General features: G+C 40.9%; 1 long non-coding RNA gene across 1 annotated transcript; it reads left to right on the forward strand.

Annotated features, from left to right (window-relative positions):
* On the forward strand, positions 1–24,690 carry LOC125322328. The gene is made up of 3 exons (XR_007201955.1): positions 1–87; positions 8,598–8,686; positions 23,923–24,690. It is a non-coding gene; the product is annotated as an uncharacterized LOC125322328 (long non-coding RNA).
* Positions 24,691–25,902: the final 1,212 nt, after the last annotated feature.

The raw sequence follows: 25,902 nt of genomic DNA on the forward strand, positions 1-25,902 counted from the left end.
AAGCACTCCAGGTACCTGGAAGGAAGCACTGTTCCTGCTCGTTAGGGCTGCACCAGCAGCAGGGATTGGAGCAGGAAGATTCTAAGGGTAAGCAAGACTTACCTCATAAGCAAGAAAGTCACTTGTCTTGCACATGGGGTCATGTTGTATTTCATTGCTTGTTGATATCAAACTTCCAATGTAATTCACTTCATGCAAAACTACAGAAGTCATTCTGGGAAGGGCACAGCAATCTCCCCCACCAGTGGCTTAACTATAGAGGTACTGAATTTTTTTCTCTGCCCCAGTTCCTTCCTTGTTGTTACCAGAATTGGTTTTTCTCCTTTTCTAACCCCCTGTTCCTTTTAATGTTATATCTGCCCCTGGTCTTGCTGAGGGATCACTTTATAGAACGCTTTTGTATAGCAGTTTGGAGAAAAATTAAGCTATAAATTTTCAAAAGCACAAAAATCAGAGGGATGTCCTAGGCTATGGTCAAATAATCACTGCCCACAGTGTTTGAATTGTTATTGCCCTGTGTTATCTGCTGCTGCCCCTAAAAATCAGAAAAGCTGAGTTTAGTTTCAGGTGGTTCCCAATTCATCTGAAGCCAGCAGGGTTAAACTGGACCAGGAATGCAAACTGTTCAAGCAGAAGCCTCTTAGGGTCAGGACTGCCTTCTAGAACACCAGATCCTGTATGAAGTTATGAAAGGGTTATCAATTAATACATGAATCTTCCATTCCGGAAAAGAGATGAAAATGTGTAAATAAACCAACAGTCTAGAAAGTAGCAAATAGCAGAAAAATCATGATCTTTCGCTGTCCTTATAACATTAATGAGAAAATGCTGATAGCAGTTGCAATGGTTTTAAATTTGTGGGCAGACACTAATATCTAAGAAGAGGGCTATGTAAGTATAGTCTTAGTCTTAGTGCCAGAAATTGCTTTTTCTTACTGCATATCAACAGAAAAGGAGCTATAGATATATTCCCTGGCAAAATCATCCCATTGTAGTCAAGATACCTTTTCGAATTGCAGAATGGCCTCCTTAAAGTAAATGGGCCATTAGTGATTGAATTCAATCATCCGGATGACAGCTCTAGCTGGCATCGAGGCTGAGTGCAGAGTGACAGATTTTACTCTGTGTCATGGGCAGTCATCAAGAGCTCTCCAGAGACAAAAGAAGGAGGTGCTTGCTGGGTCAGCCTGAGAGATGGCTGCATCATGCCTGAGTACGTGCTAGCTGGGGTGTTAGCGGGTGTGATGCTGCAGCATGTTGGCTTTCCTGACATCACAGCAGCCATGTGGGACCTGTGTACACATGGGCAGTGGGGAGGAGAGAAGCCATCTCCCATGTTACTGCACTTTTGCTGTTAACTCAGCCCTCTGAGAGTCAGTCACCTCTGTATGGGCAGTGACTGCAGCACAGTACTGGGGTCATGATGACCTGAGCTTCTCCCTCACGTCCTTGGTGCTTTGTCAATGTGTACCTAGAGCATCACTCACAGCAGACCCACGTGTCTGCTCTTGTGACCACTTTCTGGGAGACAGCTGCCTGTTTATTTCTATTGCTTTGTTTGCCTCCACGGTCTGGATTTATTGACCCAGGTGAAAAACATCCCAAACCACATCTTTTCATATTATGCTCATTTTGACTTTAAGCCAGGCACTTAGCCAGTGCAGGCAGGCAGGTCTGGAAGGACAGGAGGTACTGAGAGCAGCAATCAAGGGGACCCATGGGGAAACAAAGCAGCTCCAGGCAGTGCCCACCTACCTCCAGGTTGTTTCATCAGCCCTAGATTAGCAGCAGAGAAGTTATTTTGTCTACCTGGAGACATGGATTGATGTGCCTCAAGGGATGTGCTGCAGGAGAGAAGTTCGAGATTACTTACCTCTGACTGTTTCTGTGATAAAGTGCTGCAGAATCAGGGTGGTGGCTGACTAAAAAACATGGCAATTCAAGAGATCTTCTGGACAGTTGCAAAAATTCACATGGTTATCTGTGTCTGAAGAGGGGCAACTTACTTTACAAGGAAAGCATTGAATTAAAAGCTGCTAGGAACCAAATCCACTTGCTACCTACATAGTAGACAGACAGAAATGCAGAGATACTTGTTCTGCCTAAAGGGTAAACACAAGGCTCTCATCTCTGGAAGGTGCAAATCTTAAAAGTAGTTAGTTGGTGGAGGAGATGCTGGGAAACCCACATGTAAATACTGCTATTGGCATCCTAAATACACATTTTATACCTGTGATATTAACATTGACATAAGTGAGCTACAAACAAAATCAGAGCCTGCCTTACTGTGATACTGACAGTTTCATATTATCTGTTTTCTTCAATTTGAACACACAGGTCAGCTGGACTTCCCAGTCCATTCCTATGTACTTTCTAATTTGACAAGAAAATTATTCAGTTGAATAAAAATATATGATTTTATGTAAAATATATTATTTTATCTCTCTTGCTTGACAGTGCTTATTTAGATAGCTATAGACTTTTGGATCCAGCAGATTTGGAAAAAGAAGAGCTGACCATGAAAAGCTACCATTTCACCACAAAAATCTTCAGGTTTTCTTTGTAGGCAACAAGCGACCCTGTGTGGACGATAACTGTTCTACAGATGTAGCTCTGCATTGTCCTCTTACGCAGCCTCCCTTCCTAGGTGTGATTGTAGGTTAACATGCTTCTGTAAAGTCTGGCTTGGGCTGCCAGGTCTTTGATTAGAAAGAACTTGAAGGATTGAACTGGATCAATAGAGTCAGTTTTAATTAGGATGTAACAGTGAGTGTCAAAAGCTGCCAGACTCTGACTCAAACAGAATAAGAAAGGATCAGGAACCAGCCTCAAAGGTGAGTAAAGAAATGAGTCTGTAGTAGATGGTGATTTTGAGGGAAATGAGAACATCACTGCTAAGGTTTAGGAAGAGCCAAAGAGCAGGAAAGTAGGCAGCATGCAGTCTGGGATCTTGGCATAAAAATGGCAATAAACATTTTTCCCAAGTTGTTGTGTAGATGCTGAGTGTATTACTGGTGAAATCAGTTGCACCTCAGCCTGGATCCTTTTCTTGGAGCAGAGTGGCTGCCTTCAAGTTATATTAATCTAAAAAGACAGAAACATTAGATAGTGCCAGAACATGAACTGAATTTTGATAAGTGTTTGCTTTTAAAAGGTTATACAGAATTTGATTGCAATCAGCAGCTCAGGGCATGCTAGTCATTTTCAGACTCCTTCCATATGCTTTGATATTTGGCTATAGGTACCTGCACAGTCAGAATTTTAGTAAGTAATTCAGATGTTCATACACAACTTTTCAGAGCCTGATTTCAGTCCTTGATATCAATCTCCTTGATTAAAGTTCAGGTATTTCACTAGTCATTAACCCAGTTCTCTAGTAATGCCAAAGCTTTGCCTTTTGGCATATTTCTCTGGCTGTGATGTGGCTTTTCTGAGAGAAAATTCTTGCAACCCTTCGTAAAATGTATGTTCCAATATTAACCCATGCTTCATTTTTGTTATGTTGAAACAGAATCTGTCAGAAGTGTACTTGGAATATTATTTCTTTTAACAAATATTTTAATTTCTTTTAATGATAAAGCTTTTAGTCTACATGGCAGTATTGGGATCTTATTTACCTAATGTTCTGTTATCCATTAAAGTTCTGCCAGAATAAACCACATCTTTATTTGCCATTATTAGTAAGTATTGAAAATTAGATCAGCGTTTAGGTGCTTGCCCCAATAAGAAAATAAATAAACGAGTATTATAATTAATCAAAAGGCAAATACCTTCAAGAGGTTGGGAATTTTGTTATCTTACTTTACAAAATATAAGAGAAATCAAGTAACCTGATGGGCTCCCAGCCAAATGGTTATCATATTATAACCACATGGGTCAGATTGTTTGCCTAATCACTTTATATTCAAACATACATACACAGAATAAAAATGTTCAGTTTAGAGGAAAATGTAGTATCTTAAATGTCTCAGAATAGTCTTTATTTATCCATTTTAATGTAGGTGGTATTTTATGATATAGTTTTATATTTGACTGTGGACATGTGTCTTTTCATTAGCTGCAACTATGTTGCCTTGAGGAAGTTCTTGATCTTTAGCTTATTCTCAAACACTTATCGCTGCCACTCTTGGTGACTGCAACTTCCAATCTGCTGGCAGAGCTACTTGTGAAACTCTACCCATTTCAGTCAAACTAGGTTAGCAAAGACCTAATATTTAAACTCTGACAAGCCTAATGAATTAGATTACCTTGAAGGGAGAAGCAAAGTAACTATTGAAAATATCCATCTGTCCCTGTCTTGCCAAAAATTTCTGAATCCCTCAACCAGACCAGACAGAGAGCCTGAAGAGACAAGCTTTGTGAAATTCTTTGGCCAGATACTAGTTCGTTTATAATCTCACGGTTTTTCTCTGCTGACTTGCAAGAAAAGGAAAAGTTTAACAGTATGGTTAAGTGAAATATGAAGAACACTTTTTCACATTTACAGGGTGGAGGGGAACAGTAGTGAACCATGTAATGGAATAACAGCAAATGGAAAAAGCTTCACATAAACTTAACTCCATCCAGTTAGTCTCTGGTAACAACAGTGAGCCAGATACAATAGTAGCAGGTATAAGAACAAAGTTATCTCCAGAACAGGAGGAGCAGAAAGAGAATTATCATCCATTTAGCAGAAGAAAAAAAAAAAGGTTTTCTTCTTGGAAAAAAAAAATATAGCGAAGGAAAAGCCAATAGGAGGAAAAGTAGCATCAGTATGAATGCTTGAAGCAAGAGCTCTACCCAGGAAGTTAACAATGTGCAATGCCTGGTATCATAGGCTTAAACTTTTCAGAAGGCTGCAGGAGCCTGCCTATGGGAGCTCACCTCTGCACAAGCCCTTGGGGGTTTTTCCAGCAATAACACGTTCTGAGTTTTCCCTCTAAATTTTCAAACAATAAGCATAGCAGGGGAAAAAGGCAGCAAACAGCTGTTGTAGCATGGCAGATTTTTTTTTTTTTATTATTCCGAATGATAATGGCAAACGGCTAAATCCTGCCCCTTTTCACACCATTGTCTGTATCCCATTGGAATCATCTCAGTACTATGAATGAAACTTAATTCTTTTCCAAATTAGCAGAATTTATTTTGTGGTGTTAGCAAAACAGAAGAGAGGTAAACAGGGTTTATGAGAGGAAGGGAAGAGTAGGCTGAGAAACCACAGGGCAGGGACTGGCAAAAAGAGCAAGCAAGCAAGCACGCAAGCAAATTGGACTAGGACCAACAGTATCCTCAGTGCTATGCAAATTGGAGAAACTCAGCACTAACAAAATGGACAAAGTACAAGAAATCTGGTGCTCTGTGACAGGCCATTTAGCTGACTGAATATAGCACATTTTAGGTTAGTTCCCTGTAATTATAATTATTATTTCATAAGAGGAACTGTAACTTTGATGCTGCATTAAGCATTTTATATAATGTTATACTGTTACAGCAACATACATGTGCTTGATAAAGTTTTATACATTCACCAAGATCTCACCCAGGTGAGGGGTCAGATGAGGTGTGGACCAGATGCTGGCTGAGGTCAGAATTTTGCAGTCAGGATGGGAGCTGTTGAGCTGGAAGAAGGGAGCAGGGAAGAAGCAAGCAAAGGGTGAAACCTGGGCTAGTTGGTGGAGGCCACCATGATTGTGCAAGAACCATAAGTATAGGAAATGTATGGAGAAGGGGAAATGTATGCACAAACTGCTGCAGTAGAGCCCACCACTGCAGGACTCCTTGGGTGAAATTGTGGCTCTTTTGAAGACATGGAGTTTACCCTTGAATTCAAAGTAGCAAGAATGTCCCCCTTTCCTATTGACACTACTTTGTTTGCCTGCTAAAAGAGAAGTGCTGTTAGGTTTTGCTAAATTTTGTATTTCTATTTTTCAAATCTTCAGTGAATTATAAAAACAGACAATAATTTTTTAATTGAAAGCACATGAAATTATTGACTGATTATGTATGGATCACACCCTTTATGAAAGCTAAGAACTGAAAAGCAAAGAAATGAGTATAATAAATCCTTACACTTTGCCCATTTTAAACAAATGCATTACTTCTATAAAGTGGAAAAGCATTAATTCTCCATTGCAAAAAAAATTCTCTGTCTTGTGAACAGTAGGCTTTTAGTATACAATTTTCATTTTTCCATCTGATATTTTTAAGTAAAAACATTGATAAAGAAGCCTCCATTAGTAAGCTTTGTTTAAATAATTTCATTCTTTCAGAATTATTTTTGATCTTAAACTAACAGAAAGACCATGATAACAGAATGAGTCAGGTCATTAGCAAGAATAGGTAGAAACAGATGTTTCATCTGAGAATCAGTTTTTGTCACTTATACTGTCCTTTTTAAACTAGAAGTTTTTCAGAAATAAAGAAGCTAATCTTGAAGTATTAGACAGTTTGTTTCAAGAGATTATTTGAATTGGCTTTTTACTTTTGTCTGAGCTAAGAATTTTGATACCCAAGGTTACATCAAAACATAGCTGTCTTAAGTATGAATGTATGTCTGTAATGCTGTGATTACCTGTAAGACCCCCCACATTTTTGTCTTGTCTGACAAATCCCTCTCCTAACCCAGGAAAAAGAAAATTTTGCAAAATCTTAACTGTCGCTTAAATCTAAATTTTTCATTTTTGTGATTACTAATGGGAACAAAATGTTGTGTTGTTTAAACAAATCCCTGGGGACTGAGATAAAATCCTTCCAAAAGGATACGAATTGTTCCTGTTAATCTCAATGGCATCTTAACTGTGATATAAAGTAAACTGAGTACTACTGTTTAGCCTTTCTTACATAAGAAGAAAGTTAAAAAGTGTCTATCAACCAAATTGATATGGATAAAGTGAAAAATGAACAAAATGAACAATTATGCTACTACCTGTGGAATTTGTCTACACATGGTTTCAGCATACAAGACAACAATAAAGAACAAAAGAGGATTAAAAATTGAGATACACTTATATAAAAAAGAAAAGTTGCCACTGACACAAATGTGAGACAGAAAAATACAAATCACATAGTTATCCAGCAGAAGGACTTTACATTTCTTTTTCAAGTTCTTTTGATTCTTGAAGTATTAGCCAAGATCAATACAGGTTGCATAGGTGAGTACACCTGTAAGTGAAAATTCAGACTATACCTCTAAAAAGTAAGAGACTAAAGGAAATGGAGGTTAACCTATCCCAGTATTTAAATCCCAAAAAATTCTGATGACAGCCTTTAACTACCAGAATTTCTCAACTGAAAGGTGAACAAGTATCTTCACAGAACCTAAGAAGCTACTCTGTCTTTAGGGTGGAATTTGCTTAGTAAGCTTGACTACATAAGTGTTGCCCAGAATGATTTCCTATTTGTAATCTTTGCCAAGAGTTTTTGATTAAAATCCTGTGGACCTCATTAGCAATAGAAAAACATATCAGCTTTTGCAATATAGAAAATTATAAAACTTTCGTGTAAACTAATGCGAAATCTTTCCAGATTAAAGAAAGGATCTTCTTGATGTGTATAAATTCTTTAGGCTGTATATTAGGAAAACGTTCTTCATCCAGAGGGTGGTTGGGCACTGGAACAGGCTCCCCAGGAAAGTGGTCACAGCACCAAGCCTGACAGAGCTCAAGAAGCATTTGGACAATGCTCGTAGGCACATGGTATGACTCTTGGGGCTGTCCTGTGCAGGGCCAGGAGTTGGACTTCAATGATCCTGGTGGGTCCTTTCCAACTGAGGATATTCTATGATTCTAAGATTTTATGATTCATTCAAACCTGATGACATAACAAAATTATCAAGGCAATGACTCTTTCCTGCAGTTAAGAACTCAAGGTCTGAATCCAGATTCTCTGTTTGGTACTGCTATTACGGTAATAAGGTATTTTAAAAACTTACTAAAAATAAAATTAACAATACAGTGAAGTAATTTATTGAAATACTGTCCTGCAGGCCCCACCTCCTTGTACATGGAGGATAGATCTTTTCAGATTGTGTACCTACTTGTGTCACAATATACATTAAGGTGAATAAAAACAGTCTTGAGACTACAGGAAGCCCATGGTATCTCCAGGTTTCCAGAGCATTTAGAAGTTACAGCCCTTTGTACTTTACCTCTGCCCTTGTGATTGACATTTCATTAATGCAACAGGACTTATATTGTGGTGTATTTTATGTTAAAAGAGTATCATTTTGCATCATTTCAAATGAAAGGATACGTCTTTGTGTCACATGTATTGAAATTTAGAGGACTTCTTAATTTTGGAAAGACCTCAGAGATAACCTAGAAGTAGGGAGATGGATGTCAACACTGAGCTTGCTCACTGATAACTTCTGAGCATCCACCTCTAATCATGAAATTCAACATGCTGAATTAAGTGCCCAGCTCCCCAAGGCTGAGACATTTCTGTTCTCTGGGAGTTGATATGAAACAGCTGAATATAAAGAGTTCCTTCAGTTCAATGAAAGCCAGCTCTACACCCAGTGGGAGCAGCAAAGAAAAGGTCTCTGAATCTGGTTCCTAAATTAGGTTTTGGATGCAAACATCTGTGATGGACCAGTGATCTCCTGTTTGTCTCACATTCAGGTTACCACAGGTGGAAAATCAGAGACTCCAGTTACATTATGTTACTGCATATGATTTGGAAAGCAGCCTCAGAATCTGCAAAATTCAAGGTAACTGTATAAGACTGAAACCATTTGTAACGAAAAAAATGATTGGTTTTGAGGATCTGCCACAGAAGCAATATATTTCACCCCACAGATCCATATACTGCATATAGATATACTGAATACTAGTGCCTCATGTTGATAATTTCTCCAGATGCTTTGACAACCCCCAGGGTGCTAATAATTCCACCCTAGGATTCAAAGAACTGGGATGAGATTTAATATTCCACCTTGCTCCTTTGAAATTGTTACTCTGCTATTTCCTAGATTTGGTTGCCTTTTCTTTTCCTCATTAACCCTTGGTCTGTGCTGGTGTATCACTTCCACTGGCAATTCAATGCCAGAGGATTCCCCATTGTCAAAACTACTCATCTAAAGTAAATGGAAATCATTTCCCTCATACAGAATGTGTTTAAATGTAGAGATATTGATTATCACGGTTTCAAGATCGATGGACTAAGACAGAAGAACAGAGACTGAGAGAAAATAGTTGGAAAAAAGGCATTTAATGCTCTACACATTTATTTTCAAAATATTCTGATCACCCCATATATATCAATAATTTTGAGAAATTGATTTCATTGCTTCTGAACTTTCCATTGTCAGTTCTTCAGTGGATAGAACATAGAGGTCTAGAAACAAATGTGATTTTCAATGCAATCACAATATATAACCAACATCTCTTTGTTTTCAGATTGAATTGTGTTCCAAGGACAATTAGGAGTTCTCTGGGCCTCAAAGCATCATGCCTATATTGGCAATTAACTCACCTTCCTTTTAGAGGATCAAGCACTTTATCTATTTTCGTGGCCTTGAGAGAATACAGTCTGTATGTCAGAGTCATTGAGAAGAAGTATAAAACATGCTCTTTCCTTCACTCCTTAAAAATCTCTTGTATCTCCACAAATCAGCTTCTTTTGAGGCCTTTTACACTAAACAAACAATTGCTGTCCATCTTTTGGACTTGCGGTATCCATCTGGAGGTGTGGGTAATTCTAGATGGATTCGGTGTCTTCAGATAAAAAAAAAAGTTTCCACATCTTTTAGATTACATGCATCTAAAAAACCTCCTTTGCTAAGGATCCAAAACCTTCCCAGTACTTCTAATCTTCAATCATTTTAAAACTGGAAAAGCTCCTTCCTAGATCGGAAGTGCTGAATACATCACAGTGCTTGTTGCTGCACAGTTATTTTGCCCATTAGACTGGCAGCACAGCATGGCACAGAAAATCGGGTGCTAATCTTTCCCACAGGGGTGAGACTGTAAGCATATAACTGAACTGGGTGAACATTTCAGCTCTAGATCCTCTTTGTTGAGCAGAACCATGTCCTGTGAACAATATTCTGATAATCTGGTGCTGCTTTTGCAATTTTGTGCCACAACCTTATAGATAAATTTACTCTAGCCCTAGCAATTTTAGTACTGAAGGCAATTCAAGCTGGTTTGGTAATGTCAGCTGCTAAAAATCACAGGTACTCTCTGAACTACTTCATAAAACTCTGGTCTCTTTTCAGGAGGTTGTGCCACCAGTGTTCAACTTGGCACAGCAGTGGGAATTCAGATCTGCTTGAGCTTGGCGCCAGAGGCAAGGCGGCTTTGTGTCTTGGAGCAAAAGCGATGTCAAGGCAGGTGTCCTAGCTCTGCCTGTGGATGAGGTTGAAATCCCTTTTCCAGCAAGTAATTGTAGGTGTAATTGCAAGGGGGGGTTGTAAAAATACAATCCCCCCTTGCCTTAGCAAGAGATATATAACCATGTGCTGCTGAAGAAAGGAACATGTCAAATGACAATGTGCTATGAGACAGATTGATCTATCCACGTATCTGTACATGATTGATTTATCCATATGTATTTTTTCCCCCTCTGTGACCATTATGCTCCAGGCAGCCATGGCACCTTTCTTTTCTAGGAGTGCTAACTATCCAGTTTTCTCTCCATCAGGATTAACAGCCTGCCTGTGAGCAGTTTTTGATCTTTCACAGGTGCTAACTACCCTTTACCTCTCAAGTTGCTCAGCTGATCAGCATTTTTGTGAGACCTTCCGAAGTCACTGCATTCTTGAGAGCTCCTGTATTTTCCCTAGCTGGTTTTAAATTTAAAAAAAAAAAAAAGAAAACCACGTTCCTTCTCTTCCCCTCGACTCTCAGATGGGCAGGGTGTATGGATCAGAGAGGCAGCCAGGTGGGGATGGAATGCACTGGAGGATGTGCTGGGGATGTGCTGAGGATGTGCTGGGAATGCGCTGGGGATGCCCCAGGCATGCTCTGGGGACGCGCTGAGGGATGCGCTGGGGATGCGCTGGGAATGCGCTGGGGATATGCTGGGGATGCGCTGGGAATGCGCTGGGGATATGCTGGGGATGCGCTGGGAATGCGCTGGGGGTGCACTGGCGATGCACAGGGGATGCAGATCCGGCTGCGCAGCTCTGGGCTGGGGCTCTGCCCTCCAGCGCCGGGCTACCTGTCACTTCCAATGACTTCTTGTGCAGCTGTTTCCGTGCCGGAGCAGCATGGCCTGCAGGTGGCCTGGTAGCTATCTCCCGAGCTGCCGGGGAGCTGCCGCTGTGTGTGACCTGAATGGCAGCGCTGGCTGCGGGTCCTGCTTTGCATGCAGCGTGCGTGAGCAGCAGGCTCAGAGCAGCCCTGCTGATATGGCTGTTGTATAGCTGTTATTGCTTCAACACATTTAGACACAGCACCTCTGTAATTTGTCTCGACGTGATATCATCTTTTGTCTCAGCAAACTGACCCTTTTATCTGTCTTAGTTCTGCTTTCTCCAGCTCTTTCCATTCCGTGCCAGCAGTGACAACGGGCAACAGCAGAGGAGGGAAGAAATAGCATATTCAGGTGGTGATAGCAGATATAATAACTGAATTCAAAGTTATTCACTGTCTTGAGGTGTTTGTGGATTTCTTGTTGTTTTGTTTGGTTTGGGGTTTTTTTTGTGGGTGTTTTTTTTTTTTTTTTTTTTTTTTTTAGTTGAAGCGTATATCCATGTGTGAGGAATTCTGCCAGTATTACATTACTCTTCTTGCTTAATTCAGCTACTTGAAAATTACAGTGAATCTCAGTTAGGAGATGCCATATAGGGGCTAGATTATAGTTCCTTTTCTAAAGCAGCACTTTGCAAAATAGTTGCTCTTTTAAAAATTTGGGTTTAGTTCTCATTGTTGCTTTGCACTTATAGCTAAAAATGCTGGGACTGATACAAGCGGTGTCTGTTCCTGAATAGGATTTTCTATCCCCTTCTGCTCATGCCCTGCTCAAGTACATCCTACTCTTCCCCAAAACAGAAGTCAATGGAGAGCAGCAGAGACTGACTGTCATGCTGAGGAATTTCCTTTTGCAGTAAGGATAGTTTATTGTGTCCATGTCAATGCAAAGATTGCAAAGATGCAACAACTTCAGTCGTCTCTGCTTCCCTCTCCTGTTGGCCCTGACGATACTATGTGGGAAATGAGAAGAGTTCAAGAAACCAAAAGAGGCTTTCATAATAGCAATTGAAAGGAGTTTTATTTAGCAACTAAATCATGTAACACAGTAGATAAATAAAGTGTAATGCAATACAGGTTTGATATAAAGAATTAATATGCAACAGTGCTAAAAAAATAAATACCAATAATGATAATGTGAAAACAATAGAGAAAAAAAATTAAAAAACAGAGGCAGATACTGAAGAACGAAATTAAGATTATTTCAAAAAAACTAAGAAAGAAATTGCTCATTTGCATGGTCACCTAACTTGTGTTCAGAAAGAAAATTTCAAGGAAAGGTTGAACATGGAACGCTAATACCCTTTTCAGTTATCTTGGTCAATAAACAGAACTTTTCAATCTATACAAATTAGTTGGACATAATCAATCCATGTTATCTCAGATGAGGAATGACAAAAAAATTCTTTGTTGGCCACTTGCCAACCAAGCTGCTTCTTTTTTGCCCAAAGTTCCACTTCATCTCTGTCTTGCACCTCTGACATTTTCTAATCCTATAACTTAGCTTAATGCTAAATTGACCTAAACTGCCTTTAATATCAGCTCATGTGTATTAAACCACTATTCATATACTTACCCTGTTATATCTCGTGGTTATCATACGTGATGTCCTATATTATCGGAGATTAAATACTATACCTAGACCAACTAAAAGAGTTAGGATTAAATGATAAGTCTTTACTGTTCCACAAAGATGGTTTTAGGATTTAGGTTGGAAGTAGTATAATAATAATAATAATAATAATAATAATATCACAGATTTTTATCACTTCGGTTTTGGGGTTTTTCCTTTCCACTATAAATTGGTAGTTTGCAGACAGAATCTTAAAAGCAGTACCACAGGTTCTTGTGGCACATTCTTCCTCCTTTTTTAATGAGGGTCTACAAGACGTGTCAAAGCAGTTATCAGAAGGTTACAATTGTGTCAAGGGAGTGGTCTTGAACAGTTTAATGGACCTTATTTCTTTCAACCATTCCCCAATACAGTAGGGGCTGAAATTAATATGAAAATGGCTCAAATAAACAGGATTACTGTGATAAAAAGAATTATGAATATTATACATAAAACTGTTAAGGGCTAATATGTCCAAATATTCATTTCAGGGGCTTGGAGGGGGAAGCCTTTTTTCCCCCCACCTTTCTTCTCTCACTTTCTCTGTCTCTACCTGTTTATTTCCACTGTATCAGAGAAATCTGAATTTCCATAGTTAAGCTTAAGTAGTGTTTTTCAGCCCATTTTCTAATCAGGGGATGAAATTCTGATTGTCTCTAGGCAATGTTGTGCTGGGGTGTGTGATTGCCAGAGTCTAAAGCCAAACTGGAAATTGTGGAAAAATAATATAAACTGGAAAAAAACCCACCTAATTCCTAGCCCCCAAAAGCTGCATAACCACAGGAAAAAAAAAATTATTGACATTTGCAGATCTAAATGTAACTGAATCTTATGCATTCATTTTATGTATTAATTTTAAATATTGCATGCACTTGGAAAATTTGAGGCTGATAGAGGAAAAATACCGTGCTGGTATTTCGGGATGAGAAAGCGTGTCTGAGTGGCAGCAGCAAGTGGGTCACGGGCAGGCAGAGTTCAATAAACAAAAGCATATGTGCCCTGCAGTGCCTCTTGCCTTTCCCCGGAGCAGAGTCTGGGTAGCGAACCTTGGCGGCGCAGCGCCGGGCCGGGGGTGAGCACTCCTGACCTTTATCAGAGCAGAAAGCTGCTGGCATCGGGCACCTCCGAGGCTGCGAGATGCCCTCTTGCACCTACTTCTGGCGGTGCTGGAAGGGGGAGGCGGTGGGGACCAAGAGTGTCATCCCAGCCCCTGCTCTGCAGGATGATGGGGAAGAGGCTGCAGTTTCCCCCTTCTCTTCGGGTCTGCTTCAGCTCTTCAGTGCCTTTTGGAAGGATTTGCCTGAATTTGTTTAAACAGCGACTCTCCTAAGGGAACCCCAGCTGGGGAGGAGCAAAGGTGCTGGCATCACCTGTCTCCAGGCTCCTGTCCTGGATGTGACAAGTATTTCTATACCTCTCCTGCGGCTATATTGCTAAAAGCTTTAAGACTGATGCATAAAACTATGTTCTGCCACCACATATTATGGCACATATTACATATATGGATTTGTAGTGTGGACAGGATCATGGCGGAGATTTTTTAATGAACAAAATACTGCGGTAAGGTGCATGATAAATGCAATTTCTTCTGTATCTGCAATTTTTCACAAAAATATGTAAGCATACTGGTGCATATACATTTAGTTAAACAAATAATAATTTGTTAATAATAATATGCCTTTATGGGCATATTTAAATTAATTAATGATCACATTTTTCCCCCTAATTCAATTATGAACAAGTATCAGTTTTTAAAGGTAGAGAAATCATTGGGTCCTCTGGTTTTCCATACAGCATGACTCTAGAGGCTTCAGCCAAAAATTCCCATACCCAGGCTAAACCTAGAGCATCCTTTTGAGGAGAGAGCTTTTCAGAATTTTCAAACAGTATAGATCCAGTATGTCCCTTGCTTATTTTCACTGTTGCTGGGGTAGTCACATTTTCATTCTGGCATTACCCAGTTTGCTTTCAGGCATTCGTTATGCCAAGTGTGGTGGAAAACGCTTCTCCCCCGCCTCCTAAAGTTTTCCATTAAATCTCTGTAAACCATATGTAAACCAGTTTAATCTAATTGGCATAACCATTTTAGCAGAAATCGGACTAATGGGTCTACCCAAGGAGTGTAGCTGAATCCAAACAGTCTGCATTACCAGGCGTGTCATTGTGCTGGCTTTTTGGTGGTTCAGCAAGGTGCTGAGGAGTCAGAGCTCAGCCTCTCGGTGCCCATCTGGCAGTGTCCGGTGCCCTCCTGGTCTGTCTGCCTCCTCCTAGCCCAGCTGTGCAGGGGTTTTACCAGGGATCGAGGAGAGACACAGGGGTTGAGGGGAGACGTGTCCTTCCCTGCAGGAGAATATGCAGAGAAAGAGTTACTGGAGCTGAAGTGCTGTAACTCATTAGCTGCCATAATTCAATTTAGTTTCTGAACTCTGCTACAGTCTCCCCTGAGAAAGGTGTGTTTTTAACCATGCTGCCATTCTTTTGTAGACACACAAATTGTAAATTAATATCCATCAATTGTCTGGTGTTAGATTCTCCACTTACAATTACTTAACTGGATGAAATGAGTCCATATGAGGCGTACCTCATCTCTACTGAGATGGTAATACATTAAAAACATTGTTTATTTTGGGAAGGCAAAGGTTAACTTTAATTTATAAAATACTCTATTTTAACAAAATGTGTTTATAGAAAAGACTTGTGCAGAGGAATTTCTTGCCTATATAGACAAGAATGTAAATGGTTTTTTATGAATGAAAAAACCCCCAAACACCTAAAATTAAAAAACACCTACAAATCAATGAATGAGCAAGTGTTAAAAACAAATGTCCATGAACTGCGGAACTGGTTTTTATGGCTCAGTCCCCGACTATCTTTAATTTTCTCCCTGCTGGGAATCACATCACCATAACAGAGCTGGCAGAAGAGATCACGTGTCAACGCTTCAGCTGCTGCGGGGAAAGTCTGGTGTGGGAGCTGAGATTCCCTGTCTCTCCCCATGCAAGCTGGGCTGGCCAAGGCACTCATGTCCTCCTTTCCTGCTTGTTCTGCTGCCAGAGAGGTAACCTCTGCAAAAGGTGAAACACACAGCTGGGGGAATAACCATAGGAACCATCAGAGTTCTTCTGTGGAAACCTTTCTTTCTCCCATGCTGAAAATCATTTTCAGCAAGAAAAGGATATTTTTAAACTTCATATTTACATTAGATATTGTCCTGGCATATAAAGCTAGGGAAATTACTAAATTAATTAACAAAAGTTGGACTACTAACAAGCAGAACTGCTTTTAGTTCCTGAACTCAAAACTCTTAAACTATAGTCAATATTTATATGTCAGCTAACATTTTGGTCACAGAGATCTCTGTTAAAGGTTCTCCTAAGACACAGCTTTAAAAATGTAGCTGAGACGTAAGTTGTCACTGCCTCTATCACAAGTCGAATATATAGGTTTTTTTAATCTGAACTCAATTAAACACCATCATCTTCTATATGATGATTAACGGTCGAGGATCTATCCTTTTCTGCATTCTTTGAAGAAACAGATGGGCATCATTTAATTCATGCTTTTTCTGGCATTTTTCTTCAAACTTTATCTAGTGCTTCATTTTAATGCTGTGTAAAAAAACCTCAGTCTCCCTTCAGAGCACTGTTATTCTGACCATGGTATTTGTACTATGACAAAAGCTTTTTCCATCCTCTCATATTCCCTCTATACTCTCTTCCTCCTTCCTCCCCATTAGCCCTGAGCTGCTTCACCCCCCTCTGCCCCATTCCAGATCCCTGAGCTTTTATAGACATGCTGCTAGTATTTCTCTCATACTTTTGAATCCTCTCAACATGTGGTCCTCAACATCCAGCTTGTCCTGTGTTCAATGTCTCCCATCTTAGGCCAAACCTTGCTGCTCTTTCTCATTTAGGGCCTGTGGAGGAGACCAGCACAATCTAACATGGCAAAGTTCGTAATTCCTACCTCTCAGCTGTCCTGAGCTGTGCCGTCCTGCCCACCTCACCTGGCAGCATTGCACTGTGTTGTCACTGCTCACTGCCACGCAGCACCGGGATCGCTGCCCTCCAGCCAGAGCTGCCTGCAGTGGCTCTGCCCAGGGCAGCGCCAGTGGGATGTGGGAGCGGTGCCTTCATGAGCAGCCTGGGCAGTGGCAGCCCTGGGAACCCCGTACTTTCTCATGCCGAGGACAAGATAGAGGCATTAGGAAGCTCAGTGGAGAGTGAGGGGGTACTTTGCTCTCTGATAGATAGTATATGCTTTCAGAATATTTATAAGCTTTTGGGGGGCTTTGTTTTGTTATTTTGACAATAAATGAATATCTGTGTATTTTTTTTTTTTAAATTTTCCAATTCATATGTAGATGTACATACAGTAGCTGGGTCGAGTGCTGATAAAATCCACAAAAGTGGGGGTACTTGTGTTTTGACTATTTTATTCACTGTAAGCTCAAGGTATTTATTAATGCTGTCAGCCCTTTGACATTTTTCTCTTTCCACGGTGTGATTCAGATTTTAATAAATAGGTAGGAATGTGGCAGGTAATGGAGGGATGGAGGTTTCCCACCTCAGGGGATGCAGGGGCTGGATTTTCAAAGATGCTGAGCACTCCCCTTCTATAACTATAACCCTCTTCAGGTGTCTCAAATCAAAGGACCACCAAAAGAACTATAGACTATTAATTTGTCTCAGTTTTTAATTAGGAGAAAATGCACATTAGCCTTTTCCAGCCTGTGCGATTTTGACTGTTTCCCTTTCACATCTCTCAATCTAAATGGCACAAGTCTAGTACTGCTGCTACCAGCTGGTTTGAGAACTACTTCTGGCAGCAATTTGCTGGTCCCTGAGGACTTGGGACATTTCCATGTCATCCTCCTAATCGGAGGAATGTGGCATTAATGGCATAGCTTTTCCCTCTGAGTCAGTGCAGTGGCTGACACTAGTTAATACAGGAGAAGGTATCAAAGTCACCTGATAGAATAATGTATTCAAAAAGAAAATTTCTTCTTAACTCCCATCAGTAAGCCTGAAGCAGTGACACCCATATTCCTCTGTAGCTAAGGTACACAAAGGGGTGGCCCACGCACTTGCTCTGCAGCAGGGAAAGCCCCCCTTGCTTCCTCCAGGCTTGTGATCCTCGTGCCCTTTCATGGGAAACCCATATACCACAGATGGGGTGGCCTCTGGGTCCCTGCAGGACTCACAGATGAGAGCCAGGCTGTGGATGGCAGTGAAGAGTGCTGTGATTCCCGTCTTTGAGACAGCTATAAATAACATTTGATGCAGTGAATCCCTTGAGGCGTCATGATGGTTTGGGGATCAGATTTTATCTGCCACTGTGTTTCCCATTTGTCTACTGGTGGGATTCTTTACAGGCACTTCCAGTCTTTATTATCCTCAGAGCTTTGTGTCAAATGCAAATATTGTTGTTAATTGCTATTTGCATTACAAGAGCAATTACATCTTGCTGTTTTTTAATTCCTGATTTATTGATGAATATTTCCAACACTAGTTTAGCATAGAGGCTTTGCCGAGGTGGAAATTGATTATCTGTTTTGGTACTTTGCCAGTGTCTAATCCAGAGAAATTCTTTGCCTCTTACCCAGTGACTAGAATTTTCTTCTTCGTGTCTGTGAGGGGTGTATCAAAGGCTTGAAATTCCCAGTACTAGAAAAGAAACTACATTACTTCATCCAGTCCCTTGTTCATACATCCAAAACTTGGCTCTGTGAAGATGTTTTAGGTAGCCTAATTCATTTCATCACATCATTCATCAGGGTTTGCCCTCGCTAAGTTTGCTCAGTGTCTCCTTCTTGGAACCACAGTCCACAATACCTCACTTCCTTCATGATGTGTGAAAGAGTAAAATATCTACAAATGTCCACATCCATAAGCACTTGCATATTGACTGAAATTGCTATTCTGGGTGTTTTGGTTTTGCACGGCCCGGTTCTTGGTAGTGGGAGGGGCCACAGAAGTGGCATCTGTGAGAAGCTTCCAGAAGCTTCCACCATGTCCAGCAGAGCCAGTCCCTGATGGCTTTGAGGATGGACATGCCTGTGGCCAAGGCTGGGCCAATTAGAGATGATGATAACGGCTCTGTGGTAGCATAGTTAAGAAATCAAAACAAAGTTTGTAGCACAGCTTTCATTCCTGCCAAAGAGGAGTAGGTGAGAACATGTGAGCAGAACAGCTCTGCAGACACCAAGGTCAGTGCAGAAGGAGGGGCAGGAGGTGCTCCAGGCACAAGAGCTGAAATTCCTTTGCAGGCTGTGGTGCAGCCCATGGTGAGGCAGCTGTGCCCCTGCAGCCCCTGGAGATCCATAGGAATGCAGAGATCCACCCGCAGCACATGGGGGAGGTGCTGGAGCGGGTGGATGCCTGGAGGAGGCTGTGACCTTGTGGGACACCCATGGAGAGAGGGGCCCTGCTGGAGCAGCCTGTCCTTGGAGGACTGCCCTCTGTGGGAGAGTGACCCATGCTGCAGCAGTTTGGGGAGGACAGTTTGCCCGTGGGATGGACTCACATTGAGGCAGTTTTGGGAGGGCTGCTGGTCATGAGATAGAGCCACATCAGAGAAGTTCACAGAGAAGTCTCCCGTGGGAGGGACCCCACGGTGCAGCGGGGGAACAATTCCTCTCCCTGAGCAGAGAGAAACCACAGGTGACGAACTGACCAAAACCCCCACTCCCTGTCTCCCTGCATTGTTGGGGGGAAGGAGAGAGGGGTTTGGGGGGCAGGAAGGTGTTTTTAAGGGTTTATTTTGCTTCTCATTATCCTTCTCTGATTTTGTTAGTAATAAATTCACTTAGTATCTCTAATTTGAGCCTGTTTTGCCCATGATGGTATTTAATGAGTGATCTTTCTCCGGGTCCTTATCTCATTTAATGAACTTTTCATTATACTTTTTGTCCTCTGTCCAGCTGTAGAGGAGTCAGCGAGAGGCTTTTGTGGGTGCCTGGCATCCAGCCAGGGCCAAACCACAAAATCCTCATGTGGACACTTTTACCATTTAGGAATAATTATACTGAAGTAAGTATTATGGAATAGATTTTAAAGCACCTTTGTCCCAGGGGCTTTTCTACATGAGAAAGTCATATAAATAGGACAAGAGTTTAAAATTAGTTTGTTCTATGGGCACAGGTCTGCCTCCAATTCCCTTTGCCACTTGGGAAGCAATTTTCAGGCCATCTGAAAAGGTTTAAAATACTCATATTCCAGGTAACTCTGCCGACACAGGAGAGTTAGGCCAGAAGAGCTGACAGTTAACTGTATCAGTATAATTAACTACACTGGCACTGAGAAAGCTTCCTGTACAACCAAATCCTAAACTTTCTGCTACCAAAAAAAACCCCTTAAGACTTCTCTGTGTCTAGGTTTATATTGTTAACTGGTATTTAAGATAAAAGAAACTTTCAGACTAAAATCTCCAAATATTTTAAAGGGAGCATTTTGCTGAAACAGGCTTGCCTTCATATTTGGGTGAAGACAGATATTGACTTTTGTCTCGTACCAGTATTACTTCCTCAAGATGGTAAAGGCTACTAAAATGGGAACTTCGTGCATCCATCCTTTCCTAGTATTAAGCAATTCTTATGACATTTATAGTTTGCTGATAGACTGCAGAGAAGCCAGATGCTTTGTGGCTTTTCTACATTGCTATTGTCAGATTCTTACAACTGAGTGAATACAGCATGAGAGCATAAAAATGAAAGTCTGTGTTATGCATTCGCCTGTGCTAAATTAGATCTAGGTCTCCAGAAAGAGACAGAAACTCTAGATGTTGCATGTCTGGGCCGAGACCATGTGTTTCATTCAAAATTCACTGATAAAAATGGTAATGACGTGCTTTGAATTTTGTAGGGATGTTTCTTCATTTTCCGTGGTATTTTCAGCCAGTGCCATGGCGAGGCCATTTATACCACCCTCTCCCATAAAGATGCAGTGCTACAGCAACTGTGATCTTTCTGTACTTTCTGAGGGAGAAAGCAACAGCAGAAGATGGGGATTTGCTTTGCAATGGTTTTCATGGCTGTGAAACTGAGGGAACTTGAATTTAAACCTTCTGTGAATGACTTTCCCAGAGGTATTGTATTCCAGTAAAATCCACTGCCCTCTTTTTTCGTAGAATATGTAATCAAATATAATAGCATCTAATATAATTTAAAAGTTATGACTTGCTCAAAAGTGGGGAGAAAGCATATTGGAGCTCCTTAGCATGTCAATGAGTGACCCCACCACCAAACAGCTGTTATTTGATGATGTGCTGTGGAGAAGCCAGATAATTTATGTTCTTTCTACATTGTTACACTCCTTTACACACCTTCTGTGTCTTTCTCAAGTCTCCCAATGGCATACAGAGCCCACAGAAATTACAGTAAAATCAGCCATGCATCCATCAGATCGGGGGGGAATAAATTTACTTGTTTAGTCTTCGTTTGCTTTTGCCTTTTATTTTTTTTTTTTAATAGAGGAACTGTTAAGGTCATTGCTCTGTGGTAATTTAATCCCACTGTAGTGACGAGCTGTGGTATCCCACCTACGTACACTCTTTTCAATCTTAAGTCTCATACACACTCCTTCATGTAATTCCGAGTGTGAGGGAGAAGATAGATTATACATAGGCCTCCTTCCTAAAGCTCTTCCTCCTTACCAGTTTTCTTCCACTCTTACTTCTCCCTCAAGGGTCTGATGATATGACAAGTTTTTCCAGTACACTAAGTCCTTTCCAAAGACCAACTTCTCTGTCCCAATATTTACTTCTGTCATTGTACAGGCCTTCAGGTGTCTGATATCCCTGGGAATGACACCTTCTGTTGCTGCATAAAAGAAAAAAAAAAAAAAAAAGTGGTGTTCTGGTGGCTTAGATGTCCTTATGACTTTGACAAAGAAAACTAGAAATGAAACAGATTTCAGTACTTGGGTTGCCTTTGTTAGGGGTTAAACAGGCATTGGGACACTGTATTTGGGTAGCAACTTGGACTCATCACTATTTGTTATAAGTAGAGTGAAGGAAGAGCATGAAACTATGTTTGATTGCCCACTTGCTTGTCCACTTGCATGGGATACGCCTGCCAAAGCAGATGGAATGCTGCCATTTCCCTTTTGCACCATTAAGGTGTAGGGGATATGTGGGGCTACAGCTAATTAAGAAATTCTTGCAGAAAAGATTTTCTGAGAGGCAGTGCTGAGTCAACAAAGTTGGAAGGTTTCACAAGGGATATTTGTGAATGTAGTCTCTAATCCAGTCTCCCAGGAAGCTATTAAAATGTTTAGTTTTAAAAGGTCAGTGCATTCTGTGTTTGATATAATTTATTATATGGAAATTGAAATAGTAAAGCAGAAGCAAATATTCTTATCTTTTATGAAGAACCTTCTTTGAATACTATTTTTTACAAAACATTGCCTTTTTGTGCTTATTTTCCAATCTCAGAACATTCAGGCTTTGTAAAAATCCAGAGAGGTCAGTTTCAGAAAGGTCTTTTGGTGGCACTATCCAACCATCCAATTTCTCTGCAAGCTTCTATTGCCTTTGTAGGAATAGAAATGGAAAGATAATACCAAGTTTGTCTGTACAGACATGTACATACAGAAGAAGTAATGGCCATAGGATAATACACAAGAAGTTCCATTACTCAACATGAGGAAGAACCTCCTTACATTGAGGGTAGCAGAGCTGCCCAGGAAGGTAGGTGTGCTGCCCAGGTGGAGTGGCCCTCTCTGGAGACATTCAAAGCACACCTGGATGCGTTCCTGTGTCACCTGCGCCAGGTGATCCTGCCTTGGCAGGGAGGGACTTGGACTGAATGATCTCTAGAGGTCCCTCCCAACCTTAAGGATTCTGTGAATCTGTGATTATGTGTGTCTTTAAGTCTACTGTTGGAAACATTACTCCAGTTTATAAAATCTATTATTTTACAGCTTTCTTTACTTCTCTAGGTACATACCTTCCTTGGAAACTGTGTCTTTCTTGCCCACGAGTTCTTTCCATTCTTTATTATTTTGCATCTCTTCAAGATGTTCAACTACTATTTTACAGAATCACAGAATATTCTGGGTTGGAAGGGCCACACAAGGATCATCAAGTCCAGCTCTTAAGTTAATGGCCCATACAGGGATTGATCCCCCAACCTTGGTGTTTTCAGTACCAGGCTGTAACCAACTGAGCTAATCTCAGGGTATTTGTCAGAAAAAGTTGTAAACCTTTCTGAAGTGTGGGGTATGCCCAGCCCCCGCCCTGGAGGGATGTCTGCTGAGATAAGGAGAGTGCCTAAACCTCCCAGCAGAACTCCCCTGGAAAGGCAGCCACTTTTCAGTTACAGTGGGAAGAAGACAAACCCAGAATCCTCTGGGAGACCCTGTGCAGATCCTTTGTAACCCATTGGCCCTTACCCTCTGATACCCACCCCCTGTATCCCTATAAAGCTAGCCCCCTGCCCCTGCGAGGGCAGAGAGATGCTCGTCCCTGGCTTTCCCCTTCGCCGAGCTCATAAAGCTGCCTCGTGCGGAACAGCTACACGAGCCTCTCGTCTCTCTCCCTGGTCTGGCCTGGAGGCTGCCCTGCAGAGCTGAGCTGAAATCACGAGCTGACAATCACTAAAGAGCTGACAGCTTCTGCACAGGCCCTCCTGCCAGCAGCTGAGGGAAGACACCGGGCCTTGGGAAGACAATCTCTTTTGGGACCATCTCTCCGGACCAGTCACAGCTTCCTCGGTCAGAGCTACTGACCCCACACCAGCTGCCATACTGAAGTATTAAAAAAGACTAAAACTTGACAAAGTTTCCATCACAACTTGCAAGACTGATTGACTATGCAGAAAATTATTAACTTAGAACATTTTATTCAAACTATATTATATTTAATTTACAAAAAATAGTCTCATAAACACATAGTTACCAGAAAAACAAAATAGATTACATTCATTTCCTTTGACAAAAGCACTCATAAATTGAATGTATTGAAATTGTTGACACTTCAAACAATTTTTAAAGTGATAATTTCTTTAATGCTTTGTATGAAGCCACTTGCAGAATATAGTGACTGAATACGTGCATTTATGGCTGATTTCATCCAAGTCACTGTTATTCCTGAAGTGGAAGCTATTTTCTAAATAAAATCCGTATTTTCTGTGCATCACAGGTCCTTCCAGAAGTTTGAAGCCAGAAGGAAACAATAAGATCTGCATTATACAAGTCCTACAATGTCTCAGATGAACTTTTGCATCTGTGTGACACACCAATACTGCTTGTCCAGTGTCCCAAGCTGCCCCATTACTGCATTTCACTAAAGGAACCTCAAGTGGGAATAAGGCCAGGACACAATGCTAATTTTGTAGGCTTGTTTCCAAACAGTCTTCTCCCAGCAGCACCTTGCCTGTTTTTCTGTGCCACAGGGGGAAGTGTGTGTCTGCTGGTGGGTGCAGGCTGGTGTGTGACTGGCACGTGCCGGGGCACTGAGGCACATGGCTGGGCTGGCATCAAGCCCACTTCTCTACAGCAGGACTGACTTGAGAAATAGGCAGTTAAAAATGAGTTTGTGAATCCTGGCATTGGTAAATGACCCAAATTTGTCCATTCATCTTTTAACAGATATGTATTTTACTGTCCTGTAGGAAAACTCCGTCAGGCAACGGAAAGATTTTCCCCAAAGAAATGCAGCCTGCTGTATATTTTTTCTTTTATCCTTGGAATTCAGCTGGCATTAAATAACAGCATATTTATATTACTCTGCTTTTATTTCTTTGTTTCTAGTTCTGGAAAGTGTCCTTACCTAGCAAACTATTTGAGAAAAGGCTTCTTACAGCTCTTTGTTAGGACAAAGCTGCTGGTATATCTGCACAATTGCAGTGAGATTTGGATGCGTGTGAGCTGCACAATTAGCAAAGCCACATCCTATAAAAGAAATTAGTTGTATCAGTGGATGTATGTCAATACTGGGAGTAACTGCCAGCATTGCTGCTTCAGTCAAATACCTCAGCTCTGCCAGTACACTTTTCTCACTGAGCAGACTCTTCTCACTGACCGCCGCCAATAATGGAAGGCATGTGGTGAAAAGCCTTCCCTATTTTACAGTAAAAAGGTACTTAAGAATATGTATGGTGCTTTCCTGAATTGTAGTCTCTGCTTTTAAAAATATATAAATGAGCAGTTTAACAAGTGAATTTACATTCTACAGCCCTCAGCTGCAGCCCTGTCCTTAAATTCAAGGTGCTGTCCCTAAAACAGCAACATTTTTCTTCCTTGATTGCACCTACCTGATGTTCCTGCAGGCATGTTTAGGAATACTATCATTGCAATTTGCATATCTATTTTAACTCTTTTAAACTGTGTATTTACAACAATATGATGACAGAATTTGTCATCCCAAATGACATTCTGTTTCTGGAGGGTCATTGCTTTGTGTTTTTTGTTTGAAATAACACAAGAGGTACAGCCAAGGGCAGGGGATGAAAAATTACTAGATCTTACAATCGGCATCAGGAGCATCCACAAAGGAACAATAGCAATAATAGCAAACACGTTCATCTGTGAACTCCATAGGATATCACTAAAATCTGCTTTCCTTTCTCTTTAAGTAAATACTTAATATTCTGTATTCATTTTTGCAAAAACAACATTTAGGAATCACCACATTACTCTGGATCGGTATGAATTTGCCTAATAGATTATTCTGTCCCTGACAGCAGCCAATACTGACTGTTCAGAAGCAGGTACAAGAACCACATTAATGATCAATTATGGAAGAATCTGCCTTTTGGGCATCAATTCACAATTTTTATATGCTAGTCACCTTTTGCAAAAAGGATACTGGGTGCACCAAACCACTACATGAAGATATGAATAATGGGTTTGCTGCCTTCTCTTATAAATGTTCTTTGAGTAGTCTAATAGTTTAAAAGTCAGTGTGGTCCACTACTAAATAAATTATGATCCATTGTGTTTTTCTTGTACTTTTCAGGGAGTGGGAAAATGAAGGGGGCCTCATGGCTATTGCATAAATGATGCATCAGGGTTCCCTTCCTCTAACAAGAGAGAACCTGAAACAAACATTCTGGCACTATGCTGTTTAGAACCCTGAAGAATAACTCAAGAGATGTGTGTCTTGTTCCCATCTTTGCCA

Source organism: Corvus hawaiiensis, chromosome 3, assembly GCF_020740725.1.
Source record: "Corvus hawaiiensis isolate bCorHaw1 chromosome 3, bCorHaw1.pri.cur, whole genome shotgun sequence".
In the NCBI taxonomy this organism is placed as follows: Eukaryota; Metazoa; Chordata; class Aves; order Passeriformes; family Corvidae; genus Corvus; species Corvus hawaiiensis.